Source organism: Lolium perenne, chromosome 1 (assembly GCF_019359855.2).
Source record: "Lolium perenne isolate Kyuss_39 chromosome 1, Kyuss_2.0, whole genome shotgun sequence".
Classification (NCBI taxonomy): domain Eukaryota; kingdom Viridiplantae; phylum Streptophyta; class Magnoliopsida; order Poales; family Poaceae; genus Lolium; species Lolium perenne.
Genome location: NC_067244.2, coordinates 119,234,850 through 119,253,871, shown reverse-complemented (window position 1 = coordinate 119,253,871; position 19,022 = coordinate 119,234,850). Strand labels below are relative to the sequence as shown.

The following is a 19,022-nucleotide window of genomic DNA, read 5'->3' as shown; positions in this document are numbered from 1 at the left end:
TTCAGGACAGCAACTTCCCCAAATCTTACTTTCTCTCTATTAGAGGCTATTCTTGGCACAAAAATGAAATAAATATGATAAGAAGGGGTTATTACAGGGGTAATAACTTCCAAGACTCAACAAAAGAAAAATTACAGAAATAAAACATGGGTTATCTTCCAAGAGTGCTTTTTTTAACGCCTTTCGGCTAGGCTCAGTAGTTTGAGAAGATGCTCACATAAGAAATATGAATTGAAGCAAAAGAGAGCATCAAGGAGAAAATATGAAAAACATTTAAGTCTAACCCACTTCCTATGCATAGGAATCTTGTAAGAAAATAAATCAAAGAAGCACATAGTAACAAGCATGGGTAGGTAAAACAAGAGCAACTTGGGAACTTTCAATATAAAGAGAGGTGTTTTAGTAACATGAAAAGTCCAAAAACTATATTTTCCTCTCTCATAATAATTTTCAGTAGCTTCATGAACAAACTCAACAATATAAATATCACATAAAAAAATTCTATCACGAGCCACATGAATAAAATAATTATTACTCTCCACATAAGCATAGTCATTCTTATTAATTGTAGCAGGAGAAAATTCAACAAAATAGCTATCATTATTATTCTCATCACCATAATCATCAGATATATGAGACATATTGTGATCATAATTAATTTTCGCCTCAATAGTAGGTGGACTGCAAATATCATATTCATCATTGTAATCATCATAGCAAATTTTCTCCTTTAAAGCGGGAGAACTAAAAGTATCATTTTCATAAAAACTATCTTCCCAAAGCTTAGACTTTTCCATAGCATTAGTAATAATGGTGTTCAAAGAATTCATACTAATAGCATTGCTATTAGCATGCAAATAAAGTTCTATAGGTTATTTAATTTTCTCTTCAAACACTTCATGTCCTAGCTCAAGATAAATACTATAAAGCTATCTAATTTTGTTGTTGTTTTCCATTAAGCCTAACTAATGAAAACAAGAAACATCAACATGGGAGGTGAGCATGGAATAAACTAAGCAAAACAATAACAAAGTAAAGAGATTGGAGATGAGAGACTCCCCTTGCATAAATCCTCTTTCTCCCCGTCAACGGCGCCAAAAAATCTTGATGGTGCTGCCGTGGAAGTTGGCAATCTCGTTGGGGAACCGCAAGAGGAAGGTGTGATGATCACGACAGCAAGTTTTTCCTCAGTAAGAAACCAAGGTTTAATCAACCAGTAGGAGAAATGTGTGACTTCTGAAGGTGTTGCTAGCTGACTATTGGTAGGGCGCACTACCAGCGTCAGCAACAACGTGGAACCTGCACACAACACAACCAAAATACTTTGCCCCAACTTACAGTGAGATTGTCAATCTCACCGGTTTTGCTAAACACAAAGGATTAAACGTATCGAGTGGAAAGTGATGTTTGTTATAATTAAAGAGAACAGTGCTTGCAGAAAGTAAATAGAACATGATTGCAGGAGATGAATTTATCAGTGTAAAGAAAAGGACCGGGATCCACATTTCACTAGAGGTGTCTCTCCATAAAGATAAATAACATGTTGGGTGAACAAATTACAGCTGGGCAATTGACAGAATAAAGACCATACATGACAAGATGATCACTATGAGATTCGTTTGTGCATTACAACATAATACATAGACCGTAATCCAACTGCGTCTATGACTAATAATCCACCTTCCGGTTATCGTCCGAACCCCTTGATGTATTAAGTTGCAAGCAACAGATTACCGCATTAAGCAATGTGTGTAAAGTAAACAATAGAATTACCCTTGGATAAAACATTGTTGTTTTCTCCCTAGTAGCAACAACACATCTACAATCATAGAAGTTATTGTCACTCTTCCAGAAACTAGAGGCATAAACCTACTATCGAGCATAAATACTCCCTCTTGGATTCACAAACATTTACTTGGCCAAAGTATCTACTAGCAACGGAGAGCATGCAAGATCACAAATAACATATGACAAGTATATATAATCGATCTCAACATAGTATTCAATATTCATCGGATCCCAGCAAACACAACATGTAGCACTACATAAGGAGGATCTTGATCATGAGGCAGCTCACAAAATCTAAACATGAGGCAAAAATTGGAGAAGACAACCATCTAGCTACTGCTATGGACCCATAGTCTAGGGATGAACTACTCACGCATCACTTGGGAGGCGGGAATGATGATGTAGATGCCTCCGATGATGATCTCCCTCTCCGGCAGGGTGCCGGGAAGAGCTTCAGAACCCTCCCGAGCTAGGGTCTGCGATGGCGACCGCGACGCAACTTTTCATGGATGGAGGCTCGGGTGTTTAGGTTTTCCCCAAGATCGTGAATAAATAGGCGGAAGGGCGAGGTCGGTGGAGGCTAGGGTGGCCCACGCAACTCATTGGCGCAGGCCAGGCCTGGCCGCGCCAAGGCATGGTCTGGCTGCCTTGTGCTTCCTCTTCGTTCCCCCTCTGGACTCTGTCTTCGTTACGGTGAAATATTGACTTCGGCTTTTGTTTCGTCCAATTCCGAGAATATTACCTGTACAACTTTTCTGAAATACAAAACAACAGAAAATAGGGAACTGCCATTGTGGCATCTTGTTAATAGGTTAGTGCCGGAAAATGTATAAAAGTGCAACGAAGTGTAAGGAAAACATATATAAATTGGTGTAAAATAAGCATGGAGCATCAAAAATTATAGATACGTTTGCAACGTATCAACACTCCTGTCCCTTCTAAACATACTATCGGAGGGCTCCGAGGCACACCCTCGCGAGTCACATCAGCTGCCTCGCCTGGAAAGCAACAAGTGTCTAGTTCTGGTTGGGCTAGTCACTGTGTTACTTTGACCGGAGGATGGTCTCTGAAATAATATATGGAAGAACACGGCAACGTGCAGAACCTCCACGAGGATTGGGAGTGCATCCTAAAAAGACTGCATTCAAGACGACATTCAAAAGCATATTTACATCATAGGCAGTGCCCCACGGGCGAAGTCTACAATATGTTACTACTAATTATGCTCCTCTCACCAAAAGGAGTACACCCTTTTTCCCCTGTGACAGGCAGCAGATCCTCCAGGAGGTAAGCTCGCCCAGAGGAGGATCACCAAAAGGCCCCTTGAACGGGTCTTCACCGGGGCCGGGTCAGGAGCTGGGGGCGATGGCAACACGATGATCGTCGCAGTCCCAGACGCTCACCCAGAAGTTCCCGTGGCCGCGGTAGCGGAGGCGCAGCCGGGTCCCGCACAGGAGGGCGTTCTTGATGACAAAGTGCCTCCAACCGATGGTGAAGACGAGGGCGTCGGGGCCGTGGCACTCGGCATTGACGTTCCAATACCAGCTCCCGCCGGTATGGTACAAGGCCACGTCGTCTGGCATGTCGTCGGGAGGCAGGGAGCCTCAACTAGGTGACCCAGTCGGGGGAATCAAGGACCACGAGGAGGTCGATGAACTTGCGAAGGCGGCCCTCCTCATACTTCCTGGAGGCCAAGCGAGGTGGGTGCGGGGGCTCACTCGATGGACACGGCGGCGGGCTCGGCGCTGGCGACCGCTCGTCGTGCTTCTTCCGTGGTTTCTTATCGCGACTGCCCGGGGGACGGCCGCGAGGACGCTTGACAGGCCCTCCGCTGCCGCTCGGCCCGGCAGCCTCCGGAGAGGTCGCTCCAGCGACGGTGGAAGACGATGGCCCTCCGCCGCGTGCTGCCACTCTGGGGCATCGTGGCTTCCTCGCGATGGAGCCCATCACCGCTCCGGTTGATACGTCTCAAACGTATCTATAATTTCTTATGTTCCATGTTAGTTTTATGACAATACTCACATGTTTTATATACACTTTATATCATTTATATGCATTTTCCGGCACTAACCTATTAACGAGATGCCGAAGCGCCAGTTCCAGTTTTCTGTTGTTTTTGGTTTCAGAAATCCTACACAGGAAATATTCTCGGAATTGGACGAAACAAAAGCCCAGGGTCTTATTTTCCACGGAGCTTTCCAAAAGACCGAAGGAGAGACGGAGTGGGGCCACGAGGTGGCCACACCACCTGGTGGCGCGGCCAAGGGGTGGCCCGCGCCTCCCTAGGGTGTGGGCCCCTCGTGCGCCTCCCGAATCTGCCTCTTCGCCTATTTATTCCCTCCGTCACGAAAACCCTAATACCGAGAGCCACGATACGAGAAAAGTTCCAGAGACGCCGCCACCGCCAATCCCATCTCGGGGGATTCAGGAGATCGCCTCCGGTACCCTGCCGGAGAGGGGAATCATCACCCGGAGGACTCTACATCACCATGATCGCCTCCGGACTGATGTGTGAGTAGTTCATCCTTGGACTATGGGTCCATAGCAGTAGCTAGATGGTTGTCTTCTCCTCTTGTGCTATCATGTTTAGATCTTGTGAGCTGCCTATCATGATCAAGATCGTCTATTTGTAATGCTACATGTTGTGTTTGTTGGGATCCGATGAATATGGAATACTATGTCAAGTTGATTATTCATTTATCATATATGTGTTGTTTTTGATCTTGCATGCTCTCCGTTGCTAGTAGAGGCTCTGGCCAAGTTGATACTTGTAACTCCAAGAGGGAGTATTTATGCTCGATAGTGGGTTCATGCCTCCATTGAATCTGGGACGGTGACAGAAAGTTCTAAGGTTATGGATGTGCTGTTGCCACTAGGGATAAAACAACGATGCTTTGTCTAAGGATATTTGTATTGTTTACATTACGCACAGTACTTAATGCAATTATCTGTTGTTTGCAACTTAATACTGAAAGGGGTGCGGATGCTAACCCGAAGGTGGACTTTCTAGGCATAGATGCATGCTGGATAGCGGTCTATGTTCTTTGTCGTAATGCCCTAAGTAAATCTCATATTAGTTACCATGATATGTATGTGCATTGTGTAACATCCCTATATTTTCAAAAATTAAAAGTTCATCATGCATTCATTTCATCCATGCATTAAAAGCCAAATAAAATAAATAAACCTTAACAAGTAAAACCCTAGTGGTATAATTTTGCTATTTGGCCTATGTGCTAATTTTTTTTTCCAAATGAGCCTTTTCTTACCTCTTTTAGTCCTAAAACAAACCCCTGGATTTTTCAAAAATGTTGAAACAAGTTTGAATTCATTCGGAGTTATGAATCAAAAGTTATGAAATAAAATATGAAAAAGAAAAAAAAATAAACGGACCGACCAAACTGGGCCGGCCCAAGCCGAGCTAGCCCAGCTCGGCCAGAAGCAGCCCACGCGCGCCCCTCCTCTCTTTTCTCTCTCCCTCTCGCTGACAGGCGGGACCCACACTGTCAGCCCCCATCTTCTTCAACCTCCGCCCGGCCACGTTCTCCACGCCTGGCCACGCACAGCCCCCACATCCCCCACTCGCCCCGACCCCCATCTCTGCCCCCGAGCGCACCTCTAAAAAGCCCCGGCCATGCTCTCCATTTTCCCCCATACCCCCACAAAAACCACGCCGCCAGGCTGAGCAAATTGCTCGCCGGCGCACCGCCTCGCGCCGCCGCCATCAGCCGCACACCGCGGCCGCCCGAGTCCACGACTGCGAGCGCTGACACCACCAGCCGCTTCGCCTAGCCGATCCTCGCCTCGTTGTCGTCTCCGCCGAGCCGGGGATCCACCGCATCGCCGCCGGCCACCACCGTCCGAGCTGCCGCCATCCGCCATCTCCGGCCGGCCACAGGTGAGCAGCCCCCATTTCCCCTTTCTTTTTCTCTTTTCGCCCACGTTCGTCCGATCTAGATCCAGCGGATCCAATTAGATCACTAAACCGAACAGGTACGGGCGAATAGGAATCTGCCACGTGGCCTACATAGTCAGCACCCCGGTCAAAACTAGTCAAACTGAGTTTAAATTCGAATTTAAATGCCAGAAAACGTTCCTATCTTGTAAAATCAATATAAAATCAACCGTAGGCCCAAATTTTACTAATTTTGTATCGTTGGAAATCTTACAACCTGTACAACAGAACCATGCCATAGTATAGTATATGTTCTGTGATGAATTTTGCAACATAATTCAAAACAGAGAATCAACCCTTTGGCACTAATAAAATTGTGTAAATTAATCCAGTGGGCCAAAATTTACAAATTTGTAGTCCCTGGAATCCTTAGGACATGTAGATCAACATGGAACCAGATTTGACAAAAGTTGATAGGTGCACAAACTTGCTTTTGCAAATCTATTCAAATTAGTATTCTGACAATAATTCAAATTCTACAAACTATTTTTGAATGAATCCAATTGCTATAGTCTTGTACTACTATACCCTATCCAGAGATGCTAGGTTTAGATTTTTACAAAACATAAATACTACAGTAGCCTTTTTAATTGGTGTTTATGCATTGTTTAAGTTATTACTAATGCTAAATGAAAACCTAACAAAACAAATGCAACCAGAGAGCATTACCTACATTTTAAACACCAGAGAACCTCATTTGCAACATCTTCACATAAACTAATAGTGTGAAGTTAAATCGTGCATATCATGCATGCATACATGTCTATGATTGCTCACCTTGAACGTTATGTTTATTGTGATTTGTTGTTTGTTTAGATTGTGAAGGAGGTCATAGCTACACTTGTGATTGTTGCGAGTGTGCTGGTTGCTTTGATCAAGGCAAGTGACATTCAAATCCTATCTATTTTGTAATATACATTAGTGATTTTAAATTAGTATGCATGGTAGGGTTTTGTTTTCGAAAATAAAGTATTATGATATGCTAGCAAACCTAGTAGTGTGTAGCTACTCCTGAACCCACTGCTAGAAATGCTTAGTTTGCTTAGCAATATCAAATGCCAATGTTGTTTCATTGTTTGGTTGTAAGTGTTTGAAAATTGAAAATTAACAACCTCAATGAAACACCTGGGTGGATTGGTTGTATGGTGGGCGGCTACTCAGGACCACGTGCCCTGGTGGATTTAGCCAGTGGACTTAAGTGGGGGTTATCACCTGAGAGTTCACAGATGTAGAGTGGTTGCTCTGGACCGCACACCTGGTGGATTTAACCAGGGGATCGTGTGGGTGTTTATTACCTGTAAGGGGTTTTAAGCTTGTGAGTTTCACTTGTGGTTGGCCATCCAGGAACAAAGAGATTACCAAGTCATCCATGTTTAGATAGCTTCCAGTGCAGCCTTATGGTATTATGGGCTCTGCCAGGATTAATTAAGTTGTGAGGTTCAACTTGTTTGCTAGACATTCGGATGTGGCGATGGCCAATGGGAACGGGTCTAGCTGGTATGGTTGAATTCTCCTTCTGAAAGATCTTGTCTCATTCTTCTCTCTGGGTAGAATGGGTCGTAAGGTGAAAGTGCACAACCTCTCGAGAGTTAAACCTAAGATCTTAGCCGTGTCCCCGGTTACGGACAATTTGAGCTCCTGGACAGGGAATGTACAGAAGAATCTCATCACCTTTTCTGAATGTATTAAAATTGTGTAAACAACTATAAAACTCATGGTGGATCTAACCATGTGATTTCTTTCCCCTCAAAACTCATGGTGGATTTAACCATGAGGTTGTTTATAATATCAATCAAAGTTTTCAAAATGCTTTGTTTCAAATTACTTTGTTAAAAGGTGTTATGCCCTCTCTATTTGTCAATTGCCCAACTGTAATTTGTTCACCCAACATGCTATTTCTTATTGGAGAGACACCACTAGTGAACTGTGGACCCCGGTCCATTCTTTCTACACTACTTAAAAAGGAGGAACATGTTCCTTATTCTGCCAATACGTCAACGATTTCGTCGTCCGGCTTCGTTCGACGCGCGAGCACGCACGTGGGCCAAAGCCCAACAAAATCCACATACTCTTTCGTCTGTTCAGCCGTCTCTCGGTTGGTCCCGAGGGAACCCAAACCCTATCTCCCCCTCGATCCCTATCTCCACCGCGCCCTGGATCCCCAAGTCCGCCGCCGCCCCTGCCAGGGATGGAGCCGGACGAGGACGGCGGAGATGGCAGGCCACTGTTCCTCTAACATTCCTTCCTCCTCCATTCTCCTCTCGCGATCCCGGCCGTGCCCATCTCTCTTCGCGATCTATTCTTCTGCTAAACACCATCATCCAATTCGCAAGGCCACGGGTTGTTCCCCACTCTGCAGCTCCTCCTCTTCGCTAACTCTGCCCGCGACGGACGGCTCCAGAGAAAAAGAGGATGAGGAGTAGTGCCCCACTGCCCCATGCGTAGGTTGCACAGATACGACTCAAAGTTTATGCATCGGTGGTCGGATACCTCCACCGTCCGCCACTGCCTCGCACAGGACTCCAGGTCAGTTTCCCCTCTTCCCATCTCAATCGCTCGCTTCTTCTTGTCCTCTCGTAGATTGGTTTTGCTGGCCTGGGGCGGCGGGTGTGGCTGGGCCGCCGGGAACCAGTGCCGGTCATCGGAATCCAGGTCTCAAGGAAGCTCCTGCACTCTGCAATCCTTGATTGATTTGGATTAATTATTTGTAATGACTATCCAGTACATACATGCCTGCTGTTTCTTTTTTGGAGATAGCAAAGTTTCATGTTCTTCTTTAGTACGTACATGAATTTGTCTTGCTACGGTGCTACCTAGGCCATCCTGCCAAATCTTTCTTCAATACACTCATGTGCAAGGCCACATGCATGATTCGATCTCGGTAATTTGGCACGAAATATTGATTGTAGATTCTAAAACACCTTAATTGAATTGGATGAATCACTGTTTAGTTGTACTGGACTGGCTATCGTAGTTCCGCTCTATCACTTTCTCTTCTTGCAGGTAATTGAATTGTATATTTCCCATCTCGAGGACGCGAGGCGAGATGCAGTCCGTCGCCCTCGAAAACCAGCTGCCACAAGGCGGAGCAGAGGCCACAGAGAGCTCGGTAATGGGGCGTTCAGCATCCAGGGAGCCAGGCCGGAGGAGACGCCACTGAGGGAGTGGTCTTCGACCTCCAGCATCCAGGGAGCCTGGCTGGAGCCAAGTCCGTCGGCGGCTCAGTCGCCCTCCCAAATCTAAGTGAGCGGCCTAATCCGTAGGCGCGTTCTGGATGGACGCCCACCACTCCGTGCCGCCACTACCCCTGCCATCCGTGCTATGAAGAAGACCAACATCACGTAAGTGTCTAATTTCTCTTTTTGTTTGATTAGATTAATTAGAGGCATGAGTGAATATTTTATTTAGTAGATCCATGCTGCACTACATGCGGTGGTTAATTATCTTGTTAGATCGAGACTTGCTTGAATATGTGAGTGTATGAATACGTGATGCACAGATCAGTTTCTTTGGATGCTTACCAGCTGTAACTTGCCCGTGTGTTGCTAGCTTTGTATGATGCACTTGGTTAATTGTCGTTTTAAGTTGAATGCTTACTTACTGTGACTGCGAGGACATGATGGAATTGATTTCATAGAAGTAAGTTTGCTCTGCTTTTTCAGAATTTTTCTTGAGCATTGGAACAATCTGCATCTTGAAAAGGTAAAAAATTGTTGATGTACTGCTGCATTTTATTTCAACCTGCAGCTTACTTGATCCTCTCTATGAAGCTTATATATCTTGGTTGTGCATATTGAGATTGATTTGTTGAAACCATTGTATTCTATAACCAGTAAATCTTCTCACATTCTTTTACCATCCACACAGATAAAAGCACAGAAGGTACTAAAGGGGGTGTCCTGCACAACCAGTACGCGGCTGTTGTTACGTATATAACAGAGGTAAAATTTTGGAACACATTCCTTTTACATTGATTTTATCTTTGTGTGCTCTTACATTTCATCATTTCTACATTCAGACTATGATTGAAAAGTTTCTGTTGAAGTGAAGTGACAATGTACATTTTTATATTGTCATCGTTTTAATTAGGCCTAATGTGTCTGTTTGTCTAGCGTGGCACAAACAGGACTCCCAAATTATAAAGAGTAAAAATCTTGGCGAGACTGGAAGGTCATAGCCTCTCAAGATTATTTAATGCGACATTTTTTGTTTTTTCTATTTTTAGGGAGCTTCTCTTCTCATTGTGACATGAAATGTAAAGAATAATAATAATTGCAGAAGTGTCTACTTCAAATAAATATTTGCAAATGCTATATTGATCAATTATGATTTTTATTAAATTTATGATCAACTGCTATATTTATAATAATTTTTGTAGTTTCTAGAAGATGTCTGGGCACGGCGCCTTATATGAACTTCTCTTCAAAATTTCTTTGAGAGGCTTCTTAACGAGTGGATGAGCTGGATGATATGGAGAAGCGGAAGGCAAACGGGGAGTCAATGTTTGCAATGCTCAAGTAGTGTCACGGTATTTCAGTCCCATGTTCCAGTTTTGTAGGAAAAAGGCGAGAATCTTCCAGTCTCTGTGTGATACTTTTTTCTTATAATTTCAAATTAAAGTACTTGTGCAAAAATGGACAAATAACCGAAAGAATGGGGTAAATTAGGATTTGAAATTATTCTTGTGGCGTCATGTTAACCGTTGGAAGCTGCAAGAAGACATGATGATATCCTTCTAAGTTGAAGTTGAATGTTTGCTTCAGAACCACTGAAATCAAAATTTAACTGCATGGAATTGATGTAATTGCGATAACAAACTCAGATGGTCAGTTGAGTGCCAAGTTTTAGATATGCGGTGACCCAGTGTACCACTGCATGGTGTAGTACACAAGTCGTTGACATAACACAAGTGAAACACCGTTCCACTCATATTACATCTCTCAGAGTGGTACAACAGAAACATATGCGAGTCCAAGGTATGTCTATAGAAGTACACACGAACTGTTTACATAAGATCCACATAGCCTCCTACTTTACAGTGAGGTAAAACTTCAAATAAGCTCCAGAAGAACGACTCGTAGTCTATCTTATAGCTAACTCAAGTTTAAGAGCTAATTGGCTTGCTATAGAACTCTAGCTATTTAGGTGCCAGGATTAGGGAAAGGTTCCCTTCTATTACTAGTCTAGGTTTCCATCATGGCTGATGCAGAAGTTGACTCCATTGACTTCTTTGATTGGATTCTTCATCTTGTTGTAGTTGACTCCTTTGTCTTCGAGTTCCACGGTAGTTTCTCCTTCGGTGCCTTGATCTAAGAAAGGGGTTCAAATGGGATAGAATGTGTACGAGCGTACTCAGCAAGTTCATATTAGGAAATATATGTATCATGCACTAGCTACAACCATAGACCAGAAAGTCATCGGCCAATGCAAGTTTTCATAAACATTTCTTCAAAAGGTTTATTTTATTCTGAAAACTATGCCCGTCAGTCTTCACAGGTTGACTAGAACTTCGTGGAGTTCCTTTCCTGCCGCGTTCGCAGTTTCCTTCCCGAAACAGGGAGTGACAGTCACAATTCTTGATACCCTCTGCAGAGGTGCGTTACTTTACCCCACAAGAGATCTTAACCATGTTGCCGGCCAAGAGTATGTCCCCATCCACACTTCCTTTGGTGTGAGGCCCAGTATAAGATCCAAGCCAATCACTGCCTTCTCCGCGACCCTGCAAACCCACCCTTTTGTCCAACCGTACACCTCCAGTAGACTTCCCCCGATAATACGGCTTTACTCATGGTGTACTCCGGACAATCCATCATAGATCGTAGAGCTTATCATCACTAATGGATGGGGATTTAAAAGGATATCCCAACCTATTGCGGCAGTGCCTCCAACACCCCACCGGCTCTACAGATCCGTTGGCGTGCAGAAGGGAAAAGATACGGTGACTTCCCCCAGAGCCATTATAGATCTTATGGATAACGCGATATGTACGGCGCTAGAATCACTGGACGGCATTGGTAATTAATCCTAGGGTGATATAACCCATGCAATGGAACCTCCACCATATCAACACATACCATGGTTCCATTGCCCACCACATAGTCATCTTCATAATTGTAAAATAATACTTTGCTTTTCAATGCATGAATGATAAGTATAGTACTTTGCATATAGTTTGATACAAATAATCAAATGACATGAGCAAGCGATGAACTTGCCTTTCTTGACTGCAAGATTATGCAGGCAAAAGCTTCGATACGTGATAACTCCAAATGCTGAAATACCATCATCGTCCGGTAAAGACAATGTTTAAAGAACTGGCAAAGATGCTATAATGCATAGAATGAGATGCAATCGTCCCGAGCGTAACCTAACCTCGATGATTTAGGATGTATGAGTTGTAAAGATTTCTTTAGGGTTGGTTGCACTTTTAGAATGGTTCTCAAACAAGGTTCTTATTAGGGTTTGGTTATATTAGTAGCATAACCAAGTGATATAAGTCATCATAATAATCATACACATAAAGAATAGTGGTGGAATAATATATAAAGAACAATTGTTAATTTTTAGGTTCTACAGATCTTGGTTGATGTTTACTTATACTATACTTCAAAAGAAAACTTTTGAAGAACATGTTGTTTAAGAACTAATAAGTATTTCAAAGAAGGATTAAGGCTTCTATGGTTTGATTGACATTCGTACTTCAAAAGAATAACTTTTGAAGAACAGGTAAAATAAGAACATGAACTACTATACATAGGAGCTATGGCTTTCTAGGGTTTACTATTGAATTCATCTAGTTCCACTAATAGGAACTAGTTGGGTTCTTAAGTAGAATTGGTTCTATATACAACAAGCATTGGCAGGGTTATTGCTATGGTTGATTATGGTATTATAGCAAAGAATGATGGTCAAGATGGTGCTATGAGTTAGCTATTAGGGTTAACTATGGTTTCACAATTGCTTCACTAAATAATCTCTAATGGTTTCTAAACTAAGTGGCTTATCATTTACTAAGTAGGGTTGAGTGGAATAGGAACATGTGTTGTGAATCATTACACAAGGTTGATACTAGGGTTCATTATTATAATTCTACTAGGGTTGGATGATTGAGGTTGATTTTAATGGTATGGCATATAGAAGTGGTGATCAATGGTACTAATCCACTTAACAAGTTAGGGTTTATACCTAGGTGGCACTTAGGAATCATATAGGTTTCAATTAAGAATAGGGACATGAAATGATAATCTCATGTGACTTGGTTTTTATGCTAGTGGATCATAAGCATGCATTCAATTGTTGCTTATTAGGGTTCTATATGTTAAGTGAATTTCACATGATCCCATGTGACACAAAATTAGGGTTTTAGAGTTACTATTAAAGTGGAATGATCACATGAAATAATGGAATCAAAGTCTTACTAAATTGAAACTAGGGTTTCTAAATTATGGTACAACTCCTAAAATGATAATTGGTAATAGAGTTGTGGTTACTAATTACTTTGAATCAAAATTAGTAATGGTTTAACATTTTATTAATTTTCCACAAGAATTAATAATTAGGGTAACTTCTATTTTGGTTTAATTAAGAATCAGGGTTTAATAATTGTTATTAGGTTTTAAAATAATTAACTTGTTACCTAAAGATGTTTAAGTAAATTAGTTTTGATTTACCAAAATAATATTGGCTTATAATATTTTCTTGAGTTATTACTTATTTAAAGAAAATGGTAAATGGTAATTTGCAAATTAGAGTTTATGAATTACCACTAATAATTAAGTTAATGAAAATATGATAAATAAAATTAATCTTAACATTTTACTTAGTTACTGAATAGTTAAAATTTAATTTTTAAACTTCACTAATTATTGAATTCAATTTGTATTTTAAATAATTGAAATGGCATAATTAATAAGGTTAAAAATAAGTGAACTTTTATTTTGACACACATTTTTGTTTTATATTTTATTTGAGTAGAGTTTATTTTTGTGAGCATTTTGATATATTATTTGCATTTTTCTGAGTTGAAATGAATTTTATATAATTTTGCAAAGTTTTAGCAATTTACTGGTTTTTAAATTAAACAGAAAATACTAACTGTACCGATCTGGATCTAACCCTGTCCACAGATAGGTGGGTCCTGTGCCAGGTCACCTGCCTCGTTGGCAGTTGACTGGGTCAAAAAGGTCAACGGGTCCTGATGCGTGTGGTTGGCACGTCCGTTGGGAACCCCAAGAGGAAGGTGTGATGCGCACAGCGGCAAGTTTCCCTCAGTAAGAAACCAAGGTTTAATCGGACCAGTAGGAGTCAAGAAGCACGTTGAAGGTTGATGGCGGCGAGATGTAGTGCGGCGCAACACCAGGGATTCCGGCGCCAACGTGGAACCTGCACAACACAACCAAAGTACTTTGCCCCAACGAAACAGTGAGGTTGTCAATCTCACCGCTTGTCAGTAACAAAGGATTAACCGTATTGTGTGGAAGATGATTGTTTGCAGAAAACGATGAGAACAAGTATTGCAGTAGGTTGTATTTCAGTAAAGAGAATTGGACCGGGGTCCACAGTTCACTAGAGGTGTCTCTCCCATAAGACAAGCAGCATGTTGGGTGAACAAATTACAGTTGGGCAATTGACAAATAAAGAGAGCATGACCATGCACATACATATCATGATGAGTATAGTGAGATTTAATTGGGCATTACGACAAAGTACATAGACCGCCATCCAACTGCATCTATGCCTAAAAAGTCCACCTTCAGGTTATCATCCGAACCCCCTCCAGTATTAAGTTGCAAAGCAACAGACAATTGCATTAAGTATGGTGCGTAATGTAATCAACAACTACATCCTTAGACATAGCATCAATGTTTTATCCCTAGTGGCAACAGCACAACACAACCTTAGAACTTTCTGTCACACATCCCGGTGTCAATGCAGGCATGAACCCACTATCGAGCATAAGTACTCCCTCTTGGAGTTACAAGCATCTACTTGGCCAGAGCATCTACTAGTAACGAAAAGCATGCAAGATCATAAACAACACATAAGTATAACTTTGATAATCAACATAACAAGTATTCTCTATTCATCGGATCCCAACAAACGCAACATATAGAATTACAGATAGATGATCTTGATCATGTTAGGCAGCTCACAAGATCCGACAATGATAGCACAATGGGGAGAAGACAACCATCTAGCTACTGCTATGGACCCATAGTCCAGGGGTAGACTACTCACACATCACACCGGAGGCGACCATGGCGGCGTAGAGTCCTCCGGGAGATGATTCCCCTCTCCGGCAGGTGCCGGAGGCGATCTCCTGGATCCCCGAGATGGGATCGGCGTTGGCGGCGTCTCTGGAAGGTTTTCCGTATCGTGGCTCTCGATGCGGGGGTTTCGTCACGGAGGCTATTTGTAGGCGGAAGGGCAGGTCAAGAGGCGGCACGGGGGCCCCACACCACAGGGCCGCGCGGCCAAGGGGGGGGCCGCGCCGCCCTAGGGTGTGGCTCCCTCGTGGCCCCTCTTCGTCTCTCCTTCGGACTTCTGGGAGCTTCGTGGAAAAATAGGCCCCTGGGCTTTGATTTCGTCCAATTCCGAGAATATTTCCTTACTAGGATTTCTGAAACCAAAACAAAGAAAACAAGAATCGGCACTTCGGCATCTTGTTAATAGGTTAGTTCCGTAAAATGCACGAATATGACATAAAGTGTGCATAAAACATGTAGATAACATCAATAATGTGGCATGGAACATAAGAAATTATCGATACGTCGGAGACGTATCAGCATCCCCAAGCTTAGTTCTGCTCGTCCCGGCGGGTAAAACGATAACACAGATAATTTCTGGAGTGACATGCCATCATAATCTTGATCATACTGTTTGTAAAGCATATGTAGTGAATGCAGCGATCAAAACAATATATATGACATGAGTAAACAAGTGAATCATAAAGCAAAGACTTTTCATGAATAGCACTTCAAGACAAGCATCAATTAAGTCTTGCATAAGAGTTAACTCATAAAGCAATAATTCAAAGTAAAGGCATTGAATCAACACAAAAGAAGATTAAGTTTCAGCGGTTGCTTTCAACTTGTAACATGTATATCTCATGGATATTGTCAACATAGAGTAATATAATAAGTGCAATAAGCAAATATGTAGGAATCAATGCACAGTTCACACAAGTGTTTGCTTCTTGAGGTGGAGAGAAATAGGTGAACTGACTCAACATTGAAAGTAAAAGAATGGTCCTCCATAGAGGAAAAGCATCGATTGCTATATTTGTGCTAGAGCTTTGATTTTGAAAACATGAAACAATTTTGTCAACGGTAGTAATAAAGCATATGCATCATGTAAATTATATCTTATAAGTTGCAAGCCTCATGCATAGTGTACTAATAGTGCCCGCACCTTGTCCTAATTAGCTTGGACTACCGGATCATCACAATGCACTGTTTTAACCAAGTGTCACAAAGGGGTACCTCTATGTCGCCTGTACAAAGGTCTAAGGAGAAAGCTCGCATTGGATTTCTCGCTATTGATTATTCTTCAACTTAGACATCCATACCGGGACAACATAGACAACAGATAATGGACTCCTCTTTTATGCATAAGCATATAACAACAATTAATAATTTTCTCATTTGAGATTTGAGGATTCTTTGTCCAAAACTGAAACTTCCACCATGGATCATGGCTTTAGTTAGCGGCCCAATGTTCTTCTCTAACATATGCATGCTTAACCATAAGGTGGTAGATCTCTCTTACTTCAGACAAGACGGACATGCATAGCAACTCACATGAAATTCAACAATGAATAGTTGATGGCGTCCCCCTAAACATGGTTATCGCACAACAAGCAACTTAATAAGAGATAAAGTGCATAATTACATATTCAATACCACAATAGTTTTTAAGCTATTTGTCCCATGAGCTATATATTGCAAAGGTGAATGATGGAATTTTAAAGGTAGCACTCAAGCAATTTACTTTGGAATGGCGGAAAATACCATGTAGTAGGTAGGTATGGTGGACACAAATGGCATAGTGGTTGGCTCAAGTATTTTGGATGCATGAGAAGTATTCCCTCTCGATACAAGGTTTAGGCTAGCAAGGTTATTTGAAACAAACACAAGGATGAACCGGTGCAGCAAAACTCACATAAAAGACATATTGAAAACATTATAAGACTCTACACCGTCTTCCTTGTTGTTCAAACTCAATACTAGAAATTATCTAGACCTTAGAGAAACCAAATATGCAAACCAAATTTTAGCATGCTCTATGTATTTCTTCATTAATGGGTGCAAAGCATATGATGCAAGAGCTTAAACATGAGCACAACAATTGCCAAGTATCACATTACCCAAGACATTTATAGCAATTACTACATGTATCATTTTCCAATTCCAACCATATAACAATTTAACGAAGGAGAAACTTCGCCATGAATACTATGAGTAGAAACCAAGGACATACTTGTCCATATGCTACAGCGGAGCGTGTCTCTCTCCCATAAAGTGAATGCTAGGATCCATTTTATTCAAACAAAACAAAAAACAAAAACAAACCGACGCTCCAAGAAAAAGCACATAAGGTGTGATGGAATAAAAATATAGTTTCAGGGGAGGAACCTGATAATGTTGTCGATGAAGAAGGGGATGCCTTGGGCATCCCCAAGCTTAGATGCTTGAGTCTTCTTGATATATGCAGGGGTGAACCACCGGGGCATCCCCAAGCTTAGAGCTTTCACTCTCCTTGATCATGTTGCATCATACTCCTCTCTTGATCCTTGAAAACTTCCTCCACACCAAACTCGAAACAACTCATTAGAGGGTTAGTGCACAATATAAATTGACATATTCAGAGGTGACACAATCATTCTTAACACTTCTGGACATTGCATAATGCTACTGGACATTAGTGGATCAAAGAAATTCATCCAACATAGCAAAAGAGGCAATGCGAAATAAAAGGCAGAATATGTCAAAACAGAACAGTTCGTATTGACGAATTTTAAAATGGCACCAGACTTGCTCAGATGAAAATGCTCAAATTGAATGAAAGTTGCGTAGATATCTGAGGATCATGCACGTAAATTGGCTTAATTTTCTGAGCTACCTACAGGGAGGTGGACCCAGATTCGTGACAGCAAAGAAATCTGGAACTGTGCAGTAATCCAAATCTAGTACTTACTTTTCTATCAACGGCTTAACTTGGCACAACAAAACACAAAACTAAGATAAGGAGAGGTTGCTACAGTAGTAAACAACTTCCAAGACACAAAATAAAAACAAAGTACTGTAGGTAAAAACATGGGTTGTCTCCCATAAGCGCTTTTCTTTAACGCCTTTCAGCTAGGCGCAGAAAGTGTGTATCAAGTATTATCAAGAGATGGTGTGTCAACCTTACCTTGGGCTTTACCCTTACCTTTCTTATTGTTTTTATTTCCCTTTGGTTTAGGAAATATATGATTTCCCCCCGGTATATAGGTGAATTTCAGAGTGCCTTCTCCGACATCAATGACTGCTCCCAATAGTTTCAGCAGGGATCTTCCGAGTGTGAGTTTTCCTGTTTCAACAACAAGATAATCAATGGATATTGTTCTTCCAAGAATGGTTGTATGCACACCTGCGGCTATTCCTTTAGGAATTATAGTAGAGTTATCAATGAGAGTTATTTCTTCTCCTCCTTCCTCAACTCCCCAAAGTTTCATAGATTTATAAATACTTTCAGCCATAAGGCAAAATTCATACATAATATCACAGTAGGCATGGAGAGTTCGATCACCGATAACAATTTTAACAGCAGGATCCCACAATGAGAGTTTAGAGTTCACTAAAACTTGTTCAAGACGATTACGAACATGGCAATAGTTATCATCCAAGCGAGATGTACTTATCTCGAGATTGTTTAATCTACTATATATGCTAGTGAGGGCTGCATCAAAGTTATTAGCTGAATCATGTGATGCAACCAACTTCTTTACGGCATTAAAAGCTTGATCCCCATTGCAATGAAGGAAATCTCCTCCCACTAAAGTATCCAAAGCATATCTATAACGAACCATAAGACCAAAATAAAAATTACTAAGGAGCAAACTTAGAGTCATTTGAGGTTCAGTTTTACGATAAGAAGTAAAAATTCTAGACCAAGCATCCTTAAAACTCTCCTCATCCCCTTGTTTAAAAGTGAAGACTAATTCTTCAGGCGAAGAAGTAACAGGTTCAGAGCTAGACATGGTAACAAAAGTAACTATTTTTTTTTTGTATTTTTAATA

General features: G+C 41.7%; 1 long non-coding RNA gene across 1 annotated transcript; it reads left to right on the top strand.

Moving 5' to 3' along the window:
- The first annotated feature begins 7,695 nt into the window (after positions 1 to 7,695).
- Positions 7,696 to 10,422, top strand: LOC127300205 (uncharacterized). Its single transcript, XR_007850979.2, has 4 exons — positions 7,696 to 9,084; positions 9,406 to 9,445; positions 9,611 to 9,684; positions 10,122 to 10,422. It is a non-coding gene; the product is annotated as an uncharacterized lncRNA (long non-coding RNA).
- Positions 10,423 to 19,022: the final 8,600 nt, after the last annotated feature.